We start from the raw sequence: 16,727 nt of genomic DNA, 5'->3' as shown, positions 1-16,727 counted from the left end.
TAGGGACAAGACATTTGATGGATAATACCCTTGGTAAGGAGGTAATGTTTGAATTTATTACTAAGATACTCACCACCCCCATCACTCTGAAAGACTCGAAGAGTAGCAGAGAATTGAGTAACTAAGAAGGTATGAAAGGAAACAAAAATGGAATAAGCCTCTCCTTTATTAATCATTGGAAAAATCCAAGTAAATCGAGTACATTCATCAATGAAGCTAACATAATATCTGAAAACTTCAACAGATACAGTGGGAGAAGGCCCCCAAACATCACTATGAATGACCTCTAAAGGTTTAACAGATTTAACTGCCGGATAAGGAAAAGGAAGTTTGGCAAGTTTACCTTCTAGACAAGTGGTACAAACAAATTTGGATGTGTCTGAGGTGAAAGGAATCTAGGATTGTTTTAACAGAGTAAAGGTGACCGTGTTTGAAGGATGACCAAGACGCTTGTGCCAAAGACTTGTGTTGACCTGTTTACCAAGATAACAAACCGGATTATTTGGAAAGAGAGACTGCGAAGGAAATGAAAAAGAAAATGAAATAGGATACAACCCAGCTCTACACAGTCCCTTGAGGAGGACATTCCCCGTGATTTTGTCCTGAATCCAAAAACCAAAAGCATCACAAATAAAACGGTAGTTGTTATCTTTGCACAGCTTATGAACCGATAACAAGTGTTGAGAGAGTTTTGGCACATGCAAAACTTGCTTTAATTGTAAGGAGCAATGAGGGACATCCAGAATAGAAGAACCAATATTAGAGATGGTCAAACCTGAACCTCCAGCAGTGGTAATAGTATCAGCTCCTGAGAAAGGTGCAGCCAGATTAAGTTGAGCCAAATCAGAGGTCATGTGTGTGGTGGCGCCAGTATCAGCCACCCAAAATTGTTCTGGAGGAGAAGGAGGTGGAAACGCAGCATGCATAGCACTAAGATTACTGGAGGGAGGTCGGCCTTGATAGCTGAAATTACCTCGATGGTAACACTGAACAGCAGTGTGCCCAAATTTCCAACAAATTTGACATTGAATGGAAGTGGCAGGATTAGGAGGCAGAGTGTGACGCTGATAATAATCAACAGCTACATGACCTTTCTTAGTGCAAATTTGACATGTAGGAATGTCAATGCCAGGACCAAGAAGACCAGGGTGAGATGTAGGTGGAACCTGATAAGGACGTGGGCTGAACTGATACTGATGACGTCCTCTGCCACGTCCCTTAAAGTGAGACCCCCGATTGCCAAAGTATCCACCATTGGAACCATGAAATCCACTGTTATGACCATTAAATCCTCCATGGAAACCAGGAGGAGGAGCAGACTTGGAGTTAGAAGGATGAGAATGAAAGCTACCTTCATCAAGAGCAAGAGCTTTGCCAGGAGATCCCTGATGTTGAGCCATCATTGCAGGAACAAATGAAGCAGCAGAGTAAGTTTGCTCAAGAGTAGCTTCTTCAGCCAGCAATTGAGACCGAAAATCTTTAAGAGATAACACATTGTCTCGGCCACGAACCATACATCGAAAGGTGTTATAATCAGAAGGAAGACCATTGAGAGCCAAGATGACAATGTCATCATCTTCAAAATAAACCCCTGCTGCAGACAGATGATCCCGAGCATCCTTGATTTTCTGCAAATATTGAGTCACAGTATCGAAGCCCTTCTTGATGGTTTGAAGCTCACTTTTCATCTGAAAAATCCGTGCCTTGGAAATTGTGGAAAATCTATCCTTCAGTTGAATCCACATGTCATGAGAGCTAACACATCCAATAACGTAGGAGATTGCAGTTGAAGAGAGGGTAGCAATAATCAACTGCATCAATGCCCGATCATGCATTTTCCAAATTTTATGATCATTAGTTTCAGCACCTTCAACATCAGAAGCTGTATCAAACCGATGTGGACACTTTGTTGATCCATCAACAAATCCTGAAATACCATGACTCTCCAGTAGAATTTGCATTTGAAAGTTCCAGATGAGATAATTTGTGTCATCCAATTTAACGGTTACTGCTGTTGAAATTGTAGGAAGTAAAGAGGTAATGGGAGATTGGAGAATCTGTAGTTGAGAAGTTGTTATCATTTTTGAAGTTCAAACGAATGAGGAGGAAGAGAATCACAGAAATTACAGGTTGAGAAGAGTGTTTGAAGAGAAGTCTTTTAGTTTGACAATATATCAAACAGATTATAGGCAGATCATTGTTTTTGATTTTTTTGATTGAATATGGCGATAATAACACCAGAAACAGAGATTAGAAGCAGAGAAATCACAAGCTCACAAGATACTAACAATCCTAAGCTCTGATACCATGAAAGACTAGCAAGAATTATAGAGATGAACAAGAAGCAGAATAGAAGCAGAGAAATATACTGCTGTAATGCAGAGGAAGAAGAAGAAAATGTCTATATGTTTTATTCACTTGATTATGTTCCCAGCACTGTTACATTCATTTATATATAGATGAGAAGCTTGGTTACGTTTTCTACTCAGCTGTAACATAATTCATTAACTGCCTAACCACATTAACAAACTTGCTAACCATTATATTCTCTATTCTCTTTGACAGGTGGCTGAAGCAGAGGTGGCTGAAGCTGAGGTGGCTGAGGCAGAGCATTTGATATCTTGACATATAGTAGCTTAGTAGTTTTACAGAGGAATGATTGAGAAAATAAAAAATATATAAAGATAAATTACTAAGTTTCCACAATTTTTATTCTAATATTTCTTTGATCACATTTTACTTATTTTGAAAAACATACATTATTTTTAATTTTAACTGATTTTCAATCTTTTTACATTTATTATTTTTCAGATATTTATGGCTTTATCATGCCTTAAGCTCATGGAAATATGATCAACGGGCTGGATCTCTTCCAGAGATAAGATAGCAAAAATGATGCTTCCTCTTTGTTTCGGTTCTTGACTTCAAGGAGCAATATTAATGATGGTTATTGATGCCTGGACAAAGAAGTCACTGATGCTGTATTTGGTTTCTTTGGGCATAAACTTAGTCACAAGCAAAGGGCAAGGAGGCCTAAGAGGCCCATAATTTGGAGCAGCCATAAATAGAAACTCTCTGTTCAATCATTACTATATACATAAATAATTTTTTGAAGATTTTAGGTTCCATTGTAGCATGAAATATGATTTGTATGTAAGATAATAGTTCTCAGACTGCGAAGAAAAACAAATCAAGAACATATGAAGAAAAACAAATCAAGAACATATGTTTCTATCTGTCTGGAAATGTCTGTGTTTGTAAAGAAAAACAGTCGAAGGAGCTACAGCTTCATTCTCTTAAATTACAACTTAATTTACCGTCACCGTGGTGATAAAACGGTAAAGGTTAATTCATTGACAGAACAAACTTTCTGATTTGAGGATTGACCTTCCATGGCAACAAATCGGCCGATAGAAAATGCTGGCTGTTTAGGGATAGGGAGTGCTATGGTATCACTTGCCAACATATGAAGCACAGATGACATTGTGGGTCTATCTGCTGGATCCTCTTGCACGCAGAGCAGTCCAATATGGATGCATCTCAGCACCTCAGTTGCCACGCTTGATTTCTCTAGCATAGGGTCCATCAATTCCAGTCCTTGACCATCTGACCACAGTTTCCATGCCTGAAAAGTTAAGAGACTTCCTGAATTTAGATAACAAAAATCATTGCTAGTAATCCTTTTATGGATAGAAAGATAGGATTTGTAACCTACAAAAGTGAGAAGGCTTTCGCCTTCTTCTGAAAGATTAAAGCCAACATTTTTTTTCCCACTGACTATCTCTAACAGCAACACTCCAAAACTGAAAACATCTGATTTTACAGAAAAAAGTCCCGCCATAGCATACTCTGGAGCCATGTATCCACTGTTTTGAATTGACACAAGAGGAAACAAATTGCTTTATATTCATGAAGAGGTTAGCAAAATTCTTTTGCGTCATATAAATCGGTCAAGAATGCACCATTGTGAACCTTTGCCACCTTGCTGTAAAAATAATATTTATCATATTTGATATAAAATTATTCTTTAAATTGGTATTAAAACCGTGATAACGGAAAGTTCATGAATTCTAATCTCATTATATAAAGTAGTTATATGGGTAAGTAAATTATTTTAAAAAAAATCTTATTTAATAATTTAAATTTTTAAATTGAAATTATATATTGAAAAGAAAGAATAAGAAAGTCCATTTGTTCCAAACAAATATACAATTGAAAACAATAACACTGTGGGAATGGAAATGTAGTAATACTTACTATGTTCCGACAATTCTATTCGTGTTAGCCTCGCTTTGATTTCCACCGAAAATCCTAGCCATTCCAAAGTCTGATATCTTCGGATTCATCTCATAATCAAGCAAAATGTTGCTTGCTTTGAGATCCCTGTGAATAATTCTAAGACGAGAATCTTCATGAAGATACAAGAGCCCCCGTGCAATTCCATTGATAATGCTCAAGCGTCTTTGCCAGTCAAGCAGGACTCCATTTCTGGAACCTGAGTAGCATCAACATAAAAATCAAATCAGTTACACTTTCTGGTCTTTGTTACAAAGTGCAAAGATTCAGGTGTTTAGGGGTCAAACCAAAAAGAATGACATCAAGGCTTTTGTTGGGCATATACTCATAGATAAGTAACTTTTCATTTTTTTCCAGGCAGCATCCCAAGAGTCTGACAAGATTTCTGTGTTGTAATTTGGCGATTAAAACGACTTCCTTCAGGAATTCTCTTTGTCCTTGACCAGAAGTTCTTGAGAGCCTCTTAACTGCAACTTCTTTGCCATCCTCTAACGTACCCTGAGCACAAATTATTCTAATAAGCATAAATATTTGGGGGCTAAAGTGTGATGCCTTTTCGAATTTGTGTATTGAGAGATTGACAAATAACAGAATTCGATTTTTTCTTTTTTTGTTTTCTTAATGAATAAAGAAATTGACTTGATAGCCTTGATTACCCTGTAAACTGGGCCAAACCCTCCTTGACCAAGTTTGTTTTCATCAGAAAATTGCTTTGTAGCTTCATGTATAACATCTAGCCGGATCAAAGGAAGGTCCTGGGATGTCACCTCTCCTTGAATATCTTTGTCTGAATAGTCGTCCCCAACAGTTGCTCGTCCTGCCAAGTCGAGTAATTGTTCCTCTTGGATATTTCCTATTTCCTCTGCTGGAGATATTGTGAAGTGCTAATAATTGATTATAAGGTTTCAAACATATGTAAATGTACTTCTTGTTTCGACACTTCAAAATTTTTTAACCTTCTACCTACTAGCATTTTTTCAGATGATGACCTGACTAGAGAAAAATTTACGGAATTAAAGCCAATTACTCAATCTCTGCCTAATTTCGTCTTCTTTTCAAGCTTAACCACAACATATCTGCAAATTCAAAGGTGTTAGGAATTCTGGTTCAACATTTTAATTTCTTGTCAAGATTATATCTCAAAAATATTTGGAAATCACCTGCACGTGTATAGAAACTAACTAGGTAGTTCATATATATAATATAAAATTTTTAGTACCACGACTTTCGGTACATATCACATGCATACCTGTTCTCAGATTCGTCCTTCTCCTCATGGTGTAAGTGCAAGCACTGAAAAATAGCACAGCAATAACTGCGGATAGGCCTGCACCGACTTTAATCCACATCGATTTGCTTCCATCTCCTTCATAGTGGCAATGTTTTTGTTGCACATCATTATTCAAGATAACAGAATCTCATATTAAAGAAACGATAAAGAAAGATTTTGGAATGATAAAGAAGAAAATAGAACCTTTTCCATCTGCTATTGAGCCTGGAGATGGAGGGAGGGGAACAACTGGCGTGAATAGTGGTGGTGGTGACATTGGCACGACGGCAACTTCTTTGTAAAATAAATAATTTTCAAATCGAAGATTACAGCTTGGATTTAGGACTCTTCCTCCTCGCTTATTATTACAACAAATTTGTAATTGAGTGATAGCTTGATGAAGACACCGATTACAATCAGATGTAGATAGAACCGGTGTGCACTGTACAAGAACGTATAGAAACTCACGCCACGTATATATCACTTTTTTGGCAGCAAAATACTAAACACCTAAAGGCGCACTTGCAGCTTCTTTAGCAGCACCAGATATAGTATTCACCAGAAGCTGGTTAAATTCTACATCAACAGTTATATTTTCTACATTCCACATGTAAACCAAAGGCCATTGGCTCAAGCTGGAGAAGTTGTTACTGTTTGAGTAGCGTAGCAAGCACTGATCATACCATATGATAGCCTCCTTCTCGATTGGACAACGTTGGACTACATCGTTTCTAGCAAGGTCCACACATTCTTGGCAAACTTCGACACTAACATCGCCACGGCAAAGAAAGAGGCCATAGACCTCATAAACATCATGTCCTGTAGAGGCGTTATAGAATCCGTTAATGTCATTGCGGGTTGCATTGCCGGCGAGAGAAGAGAGAAGGACATTTAAATTGGCTTGATACGGGCTGTTTCTTACGAAAGTGGTTGTGTTTGGGCATACATGATAAGCGTAAGAGCTCTCCTGTGCTTCCGTGAGGGCTGCAAAGGAAAGCAGGAATATGGAGAATTTCAGAGCGAACATTTTTATGATAACTGATAAGGTTTTCTTGCTCTTAGATATTTTGGGCAACAGAGTTGTCCTTCCTTTTACATGGAGGAGCTCCTTGCCACAAGTCAATGGCAAATGTCAAGTGAGAAATTTCATACTCTGTTTCGTTAGGATAGAGTTGCGTGCTTCTAATATGAAAAGAAGATTTTTTTTTTCGTTGCAGCAGCCATCCTTTTATGAATTATTTTTTTCTTCTTTCTGTTGTCGACTCGTTTTCTTTTTTGAAAAGTCAAGTGAGAACTTTCATAGTGTGTTTCGTCAAGTGAAACTCGAATTGTGGACCATTGAAATATGAAAAGTAGAAATGCAGCAGCCACGCTTTTATGAATTTTTTTTTCTTGTTTCTGTTGCTGCCTTGTTTTTTTCTACTTCTTTTGCTATCTTCATATTAGCTAAAAGTAAATAAAATCTCGACTATTAACTAAAAAGAATCAATGATGGTGATTGAAGTAGATAAGGGACAAGGAGATGTCACCTTAATAAAACTTAACCAAGTTCAGATATACTGTAATATATTAACATCATTTTTCAAAAATTTCTACCTTCAATATTTTAAGCATGACCAAATATTTCACTTAGAAATCCGTTTAAAAAGATTTTTTTTTTTTTATGTATGATATTTTTAAGTAACTAGAGCCATATCATATGGCATTTTTGCTGAATGATACAGAAACAAAATGCTTTAACTAGTGTAGATATCTACTAATGAGTGTCTAGCTCATTAGAACTCCCTTACAAAAAAATAAAAAAAAAAATTCAATTTTTAATATTAGATATCCAATTAACACTACTATATCTTTTTTATTATTGTTGAGTAATTAGTATAATATATCTTATAATTTAAAATGTACTTCAAATTCTTGAGTACTTTTTTTTTTATCTTTCAATAATTTATATTTGGATTATTTATAAATCTAATTATATTACATTTCTTCTATAAAATTTGTTTTAAATCATTTTTTTATTGAACATTTGATTAAAACAATTTAATTTTGTTTTATATAAAAAATAAATTTTAAATTATGACTCAGAATCAAAATTCATTTTCATGGAAAACTCCAAATCAACATTCAATTAGGCCATTTGACAAATAGAAATTGCCTTGTCAATACACGTCGATGACTAACATCGACATCGACAACCACTTGAGTGGATATATATATATATATATAATATATATATATATATATATATATATATATATATATTCTTAATTACCTTGATTAAACTAAGGATATTTTTTCTTTTAAACAATCACTTTAACAGATACTGGACTCTTTGTTTGGGTTTCTGGATTCAAGGACATATCTGAAGGATCCCCTTAAATTCGAATCACTATTGGAAGGAGCAATATTAATTGTGGTTGTCCCACCCTCGCGCGAGAGCTCGACATTGCGACGACCTTTCTCGAAGCGAGGGATTGATTTTGGAGTTTTTGTTTTATAAATAAAAGAGTCGCCACCTATTATTATAGTTACTAGGAAATCTAACTGGTTTTTCAGAGATTTTAAGACAAGGTACTGGTTGCGTAAAAAGAAGGTATTAGCACCTCTAGTATACCTTACCTAAGGTAAGCTGCTTGGTGGTTTGCCTTGCTATGGTGTTGGTGTTCTCTAATCAGTTTTCCTATGATATGTTTGCTATGATGAATGGGCTTAGGTTCAAAATCTAAAAGTAAGAACCCTTGGCCAATATAGATCATATCTTTAGATATATTTACAAAGTGCCAAGGAGAATCAATACAGATATCTTGAAATCTGTGTTTGATTCAAACTAAATTTATTAAGATAGAAATCCAAGGAGATTTCATATGCTTTAAAAGCTCATTTTTCCCTCAGTATTTCAAGAGTTTGCGACTCATAAATCGCAAGGAGGAGGGATAAAAATTTAGAAATCTAATGAAATTTAGGGTGGTTTAAACGCCTATTTTTGTCTTAATGTTTCATACTCTCACGGCTCGTAAAGCGTAGAGTCAAAAATTAAAATGTCCTCAATTATAATCAAGGCTTCTTTCAAGGATGCGTGATGACTTATTATTTTTAGAAAATTATTTTGAATATTTACCATTTAAGATTTCTTTATCCAAATATTAACGGTGAATAATAACAAGTTACTCTCAATAATACTTTGGATATTCATCCCTTTGGGATTTCTTTATCCAAACATTAACGGTGAATAATAGATGAATTCTTTCTAAAATAAGATTTTTGTATTTTTTTGAAATATTAGCCAATACCCTTTGGAGTTTTACAAACATATTGTAAAATCCAGAATGCAAGAAAATAATTTTTTGTGTTTAAGAAATCCATACTAAAACAAATTTTCTTTTAAACTTCGAATATTTTTTTTTAAAATATATTAAGGTATTGACTATATGCAACATACAAAAAAATATTTTTATGGTCAAAACGCAAACATTACAATTAGATTTAAACATCACTATGGAAAGTAGCAAGCCATCATACATATTATAAGATTTACAAGAAGCTTGAAACAACTTGTAACAAAAACTGTTTAAAATCAACTCAACTTAAAATTGTGTAACTGGAAAGGAAGAAACCCATATGCATGAGGGAGCCAAAGTTCTGAAACTGAAAATTTGAACTCAAAATCCTACATCCGTGCCTCACAACCCCACTATTTCCTCACCTTAAGACCTGCCTTGTTCGTTTCACAATGCAAACAGAGAGGAAAAAAAAAAAGGAAACCGGGAAGCATGCTTTATTCATCCATTACAAACAAGAAGACAAAATCATGGCCGGCTAATCTTTCCCCAGCGGGCGTAAACAAAGAAAAGAACGTGAGGGTCCCTAAAGCCTATGGTTTTCCTCGCAGCTGGAGCACGAGTGAAGAAACACCTTTAACATCAACGGATACTAGGCATTCATTGGTCATTCGGTTGCCAAACTGTTTCTTCCCTCTGAATATTTGGTTTGTTTCGACAAAACCATGCTCTTGCAGCTAATTATTTTGGGCAACAGAGTTATCCTTCCTTTAACATGGAGGAGCTCCTTGCCGCAAGTCAATGGCAAAAGTCAAGTGAGAACTTTCATAGTTTCTAATGCGAAACTCCAATTGTAGAATATTGAAATATGAAAAGAAGAATAAATGATGGTGATAATCACATGTCACGTTAATAAAACTTAACTAAACTAATTCCCAACAGGGAATGTTTATTTTTTATTCTAAGAGTATTTTAAAAAAAAATTATTTTTTTACTTTAATTTTTCAAAAAATATAATAATATTAAAAATAATTTTTAAAACATAAAAAAATATTATTTTAAAACATTTTAAAATAAACACTTTAAGAACAACCATTAACCACATCAAATCAACCATTAACCACATCTAATCAAATAAATGTCACTTATTAATCTCTAAAAAAAAAAAAAACAGAGAAACTATCATCTTTTTAGCCAAAAATTCCAATTCACCACTCAACATCGACTAAAACCAGTTATTCAGCCGAACCAGCAACACATATCACCCAACTATTCACCACCACAACACCACTGTAGCCCATTGACGCGAAGCAGTTCCCCACCATACCCAGTGTCCTTTTCATATTCAACAAACACCCATCACCATCACCATCACCATCACCAACCCTAGGCCGAAACCTAGGCACCCCCACCGTAATCAAGCCACTGCCTTTTCTTCCATAACCACCATAAACCCGAACCATAACCAGCTCTGGTCCCAAATCAAAAAAGCTCCACATCGCCACCAAAGTCAACCCATTCCATTCTTCATCTACTTCCCTGAACAAAGCCCTGACCATAACTCGCCACTAGAACGGTCACAGCTCCCAAATCCTGTGTCTCCAGCCCTTTCCTTCTCCACGGAACCGGAACCAGCAGCCTAACTTGAAAAAAATGCTTTTGTTATTTGCATGTTTAAATTTCATTTATATTGCTTCTTTTTTTTTTTACTTTGTCAAAAACTAAATATTCCTTTTGTGATATTCTCATATAATAATTAATAAATAAATAAAAATAAATAAATAATTGTAAAAAAAAATATTAATATAAGAAAACCAACGAAAATAAATGAGTCAAAGTCCAACAATAATAAGGCCATGTAGCAAATAGTCAAATTTAAAACCCCAACTTATAACTTATATAGTTAATATCATATTCCGATATCACAATGACTTTTAAAATATTTATATTAAAAAAAATATTTGATATTTTATTTAAGGAGTTGCTATTTAGTATTATAGTCACTAAAAATTTTAATTAATCAAAATAAATTTTATAAAAAAAATATTACCACCTCTTAAATGTATAAAATGAAACAGGTTCATGTTGTATTATTAATTTTATTTTAAAATGCTCTCAATTGTTTTTATTTTTTCTTTCATGATCTTATGATCTTTTTATAATATTCTTGATTTTAATATTAATAAATATTTATTTATAAATATTTCTACATTTATAACCTGAAAAGTGCAATATTCTTGATATTGACATAAGTAAATATCAGAATTTATATTTTTTATTTTAACATCAATAAATATAGGATTTGAATTAAAAAAAAAATCAGTTAAATAATGTCCACGCTGTCTAAATATTAGACAAAAACAATAAGCCTGTCTCTAATTCGCACTATATATAATCACTTTGTTCAAAAATGGTTTGAGGTCATAAGTCGACCTTCCAAAGCGTTCGAAGTATCCCGGAACTAAAGGAATCAGGTCTGGAGTCTTTCGGAAGCACAGGAATAGTACTGGGATACTCTTGAAAGTGGTGGAACAGAAGCCACGCGCCACCTTAACTACCGGCGGGTGGGTTCACGCGCCGCCGCGGGAAAACCTCGTGGCTTTCGGGCGGATTTGGTTGCAGCTGGTGTTGCTCTTGGCCAAGAGGGAGAAGGAGAAGAGTTTGATTTGATCTTAGTGTGGTGATCGGTGGGGGTTGACAGATCGAAAAGAAGAGGAAACCGTAAAGGGGAGAAACCAAAAGAAAGAGGGAGAGGGATTCTGGTTTTGGCTTTTCATTTTTTTCCACGCAGCATCCCAGGAGCCTGAAAAGATTTCTGTGTTGTAATCTGGCGATTAAAACGACCTCGTTCAGGAATTCTCTTTGTCCATGACCAGAAGTTCTTGAGAGCCTCTTAACTGCAACTTCTTTGCCATCCTCTAACGTACCCTGAGCACAAACTATTCTAATAAGCATTAATATTTGTGGGCCAAAGTGTGATGCATTTTCGAATTTGTGCATTGAGAGATTAACAAATAACAGAATTCGATTTTTTGTTTTTTGTTTTTTGTTTTTTTAATGAATAAAGTAATTGACTTGATAGCCTTGATTACCCTGTATACTGGGCCAAACCCTCCTTGACCAAGTTTGTTTTCATCAGAAAATTGCTTTGTAGCTTCATTTATAACATCTAGCCGGATCAAAGGGAGGTCCTGGGATGTCACCTCTCCTTGAATATCTTTGTCTGAATAGTCGTCCCCAACAGTTGCTCGTCCTGCCAAGTCGAGTAATTGTTACTCTTGGATTACTATTTCCTCTGCAGGAGATATTGTGAAGTGCTAATAATTGATTATATAGGTTTCGAACATCATGTAAATGTACTTCTTGTTTCGACACTTCAAAATTTTTGTTCTGTTTTTAACCTTCTACCTACTAGCATTTTTTCAGATGATGACCTGACTAGAGAAAAATTTACGGAATTAAAGCCAATTACTCAATCTCTGCCTAATTAAGTCTTCTTTTCAAGCTTAACCACAACATATTTGCAAATTCAAAGGTGGTAGGAATTCTGGTTCAAAATTTTAATTTCTTGTCAAGATTATATCTCAAAAATATTTGGAAATCACCTGCAAGTATATAGAAACTAACTAGGTAGTTCATATATATAATATAAAATTTTTAGTACCAGGACTTTCGGTACATTTCACATGCATACCTGTTCTCAGATTCGTCCTTCTCCTCATGGTGTAAGTGCAAACACTGAAAAATAGCACAGCAGTAACTGCGGATAGGCCTGCACCGACTTTAATCCACATAGATTTGCTTCCATCTCCTTCATAGTGACAATGTTTTTGTTGCACATCATTATTCAAGATAACAGAATCTCATATTAAAGAAATGATAAAGAAGAAAATAGAACCTTTTCCATCTGCTATTGAGCCTGGAGATGGAGGTGGTGGTGACATTGCCTCGACGGCAGCTTGGTTGTAAAATAAATAATTTTCATATCGAAAATTACAGCTTGGAAATATGACTCTTCCTCCTTGCTTACTACTACAACAAGTTCGTACTTGAGGGATAGCTTGTTCAAGACACCGATTACAATCAGATGTAGATATATCCGGTGTGCACTGCACAAGAACGTATAGATTCTCACGCCACGTATAAATCACTTTTTTGGCTGAGAACTTTTTTTCACCAGATGGCGCACTTGCAGCTACATTAGCAGCATCAGATATAGTATCCACAACAAGCTGGTTATATTCTACATCAACAGTTATATTTTGTGGATTCCACAAGCCAACCGAAGGTGTTTGGCTCAAGCTGGAGAAGATGTTACTGTTTGAGTAGCGCAGGAAACACTAATCATACCATATGATAGCCTCCTTCTCGATTGGACAACGTTGGACTACATCGTTTCTTGCAAGGTTCACACATTCTCGGCAAACTTCGACACTAACATCGCCACGGCAAAGAAAGAGGCCATAGACCTCATAAACATCATGTCCTGTAGAGGCGTTATAGAATCCGTTAATGTCATTGCGGGTTGCATTGCCGGCGAGAGAAGAGAGAAGGATATTTAAATTGGCTTGATACGGGCTGTTACTTACGAGAGGGGTTGTGCCTGAGCATGCATAATTAAAGAAAAAGATATCCTGTGCTTCCGTGAGGGCTGCAAAGGAAAGCAGGAATATGGAGAGTTTCAGAGCGAACATTTTTATGATAACTGATCATAAGGTTTTCTTGCTCTTAATTATTTTGGGCAACAGAGTTGTCCTTCCTTTTACATGGAGGAGCTCCTTGCCGCAAGTCAATGGCAAAAGTCAAGTGAGAAATTTCATAGTCTGTTTCGTTAAGATAGAGATAATCACATGTCACGTTAATAAGAAAGTCCAATTGTGGAATATTAAAATATTAAAACAAGAATAAATGATAGTGATAATCACATGTCACGTTAATAAAACTTAACTAAACTAAGTCCCAACAGGGAAAGTTTGTTTTTTATTTTAAGATTATTTAAAAAAAAACAATTAAAAAGTTTTATTTTTTTATTTTAAATTAATATTTTTTAAATTTTTCAAAAATATATTAATATTAAAAATAATTTTTAAAACATAAAAAATATTATTTTAATATATTTTAAAATAAACACTTTAAAAATTAAAACAACCATTCACCACCCCCAAAGTGCTGATATTAATAAAATCTAATCAAATGAACGTCACTCATTAATCTCCAGAAAATAAAAAAAAATAAAATAAAAAAAAAAAACAGAGGAACCATCATCTTCTCTGCCAAAAATTATCCAATTCACCACTCGACATAGACTAAAACCAGTTATTGTCACCCTTACCAGTCGAACCGGCAACACATATCAGCCTAGCAGGTTTATTAGAAAGTGTAATGGTGGTTATTTTTTAAAGTATTTTTTATTTAAAAAAATATTAAAATAATATTTTTTTTATTTTAAAAAAAATTAATTTTGATATCAATATATTAAAATAATTTAAAAACATTAAAAAAATATTAATTTAAAGTAAATAAAAAATAAAAAAATTTCAATTCTTTTTTAAAAATGTTTTGAAACACAAAAATAAATATGACATGTAGCTCATTGACCTGAAGCAATTCCCCACCATACCTAGTGTCACAGGGTCAATTTTTCGCTCTTGAAAACAGACCTCGTGCGGCAGTCTAGTCCCACTAGACTCAGCCTTTCCCTCACCGATTCACTCATGTTTTGCCTATGACTAGTTTGTCTCACAAACCCAAGAGATCCCCACACTCTTTCAATGTCACAAGCAAGCGAAATAACACTAATGAATATAAACAAAATAAACAACACAACAGATTACAAGAACAGGTCCTAACCTTTTCATTAACTTAACTAAATGATTACACAAAGTCCTTGTGTGCTATGCCCAATCCATTCTGCATGCTACACATTTTATAGCCTATCTTTTTACAAGATAATGGAAGTTACAAGTAGAAACTGCCTCTAACTTCCTGCATAGCTGGAACACCCATTATCCCATGTTCTGGCCACTTTCTTCCTCATATAAGAAACTGTCGCAACTGCCGATAACTGCTCTCAAAACTGCTGCAACTGCATTGGCATGTTCTCCCACAAGCCAACTGCTCATTGCCAGCACACATGCTGCCAGCGTAACTGCCTCACATGCCTTGGATCGTCCGTTGTCCAAGTTATTATCAACCCCTGCTATCGATTCTATCGACGCTGTTGAATTCCATTGACATTGCCGATCTCATCAGTGCTGTCGAATTCCCCACTATCGCATTGTGTCATCCCAGCACTGTTTCGTTAAGCCTTGGACAATCCTCGCCCAAGTCTCCACTCTCGCCAGCATACTGTTGCGCTAGCTGTTGTGTGCTGCCGCGTACACACTCTGCTGATTTTCGCTACTGTCACACAAGCTGCCACCCCGTAGCTACTATCCAGTAATGCTCTTCGCTAACCTACCTCCTGACGGATTTTAACCCTGTGACACCTAGTGTCCTCTCCATACTCAACAATCACACATTACCGTCAGGTCCATCACCATCATCAACCCAAGGTCAAAACCTAGGAACTCCCACCGTAAGCCATTGTTTTTTTCTTTTTATATATATATATAAATTCTATAATACAAGACTAGTTATTTAAAAAAAATACTATTTATTATTAATTTTATCTTAAAATAATACAAGTTTGTAGTTAAATATTTTCAATTTTAATGTTAATAAATATTACATAACCTATGAAGTGTGATATTCCTGACTTCGATTAATGAGTATTATTTTTTACTTTAATATAAAATATCAGAACTGATATTTTTTAATTTTAACACCAATAAATACCAGGATTTGAATTAAAAGAAAAAAAGAGACTTATTTTTTTAGGAAAAGAACATAAATCAGTTAAATAATGTCCACGCAGTCTAAATATCATACAAAAACAATAAGCCTGTCTCAATTTCGCACTATATATAATCAATTTGTTCAAAAATGGTTTGAGGTCATAAATCGACCTTCCAAAGCGTTTGAAGCATCCCGGAACTAAAGGAATCAGGTCTGGAGTCTTTCGGAAGCATACGAATAGTACTAGGAAATTCTTGGGAAGTGGTGGAACAGTAGCGGCGCGTGTGAAGCGCCACCTTCACTGCCGGCCCTTGGGATCACGCGCCGCCGCTGGTAAACCTGGTGGTTTGTTGGCTTTCGGGCGGATTTGGTTGCAGCTGGTGTTGCTATTGGCCAAGAGGAAGAAGGAGAAGAGTTTGATTTGATCTTAGTGTGGTGATCGGTGGGGGTTGACAGATCGAAAAGAAGAGGAAACCGTAAAGGGGAGAAACCAAAAGAAAGAGGGAGAGGGATTCTGGTTTTGGCTTTCTGAAGATGAAAAGGCTGGCGTGAGGGGATGATTAAGAGAGCTTCTGAGGGAGATCGGTTTTGGCTTTCTGATAAGTCAGCTTCGAAGCAGAGACAAAGGAAAGGAAGCAGGCGATGAGCGGGCTTGTCACGATCTGTGACAGTGAGGGAGATAGTGGGCGCTTTGGAGCTGGTGGATGGTGAGGAAGACGAGGGGGCGTGAGGAGATGATTTTGTTCTGGGGGGTGGCCTCTGTGATTCCAAGCCAGAAAAAAAAAAGACGGTGAAGATGAGAAGGCGGCGACTCCTGTTCTGCCGATAGATTTAGGGTTTTTTTTTTTTTTTTTTAATGGCCTCTCCTTGATTTTCTTGTATTGGCCTCGCCTTTGTCTACATGTACTGAAAGAATCTGTATTTATAGTAGAGAAGTTTTATAGCATATAAAACAAACAAAAAAAAAACTTTCTAATAAATTTATTTAAAAAAAAAAATTAATTCAAAATCAAATTCAAAAATAAATAACTATTATTATCTTAATG

The 16,727-nt window shown here is 35.5% G+C and overlaps 2 pseudogenes; both read right to left on the bottom strand.

Moving 5' to 3' along the window:
* Positions 1-3,201: 3,201 nt before the first annotated feature.
* On the bottom strand, positions 3,202-6,688 carry LOC118032693 (cysteine-rich receptor-like protein kinase 15; annotated as a pseudogene).
* A 4,952-nt stretch (positions 6,689-11,640) lies between these two features.
* LOC118032688 (putative cysteine-rich receptor-like protein kinase 9) lies at positions 11,641-13,591 on the bottom strand (annotated as a pseudogene).
* Positions 13,592-16,727: the final 3,136 nt, after the last annotated feature.

Source organism: Populus alba, chromosome 11 (genome assembly GCF_005239225.2).
Source record: "Populus alba chromosome 11, ASM523922v2, whole genome shotgun sequence".
Taxonomy (NCBI): domain Eukaryota; kingdom Viridiplantae; phylum Streptophyta; class Magnoliopsida; order Malpighiales; family Salicaceae; genus Populus; species Populus alba.
The sequence above is the reverse complement of the archived record's forward strand: the minus strand, read 5'-3'. Positions and strand labels throughout refer to the sequence as shown.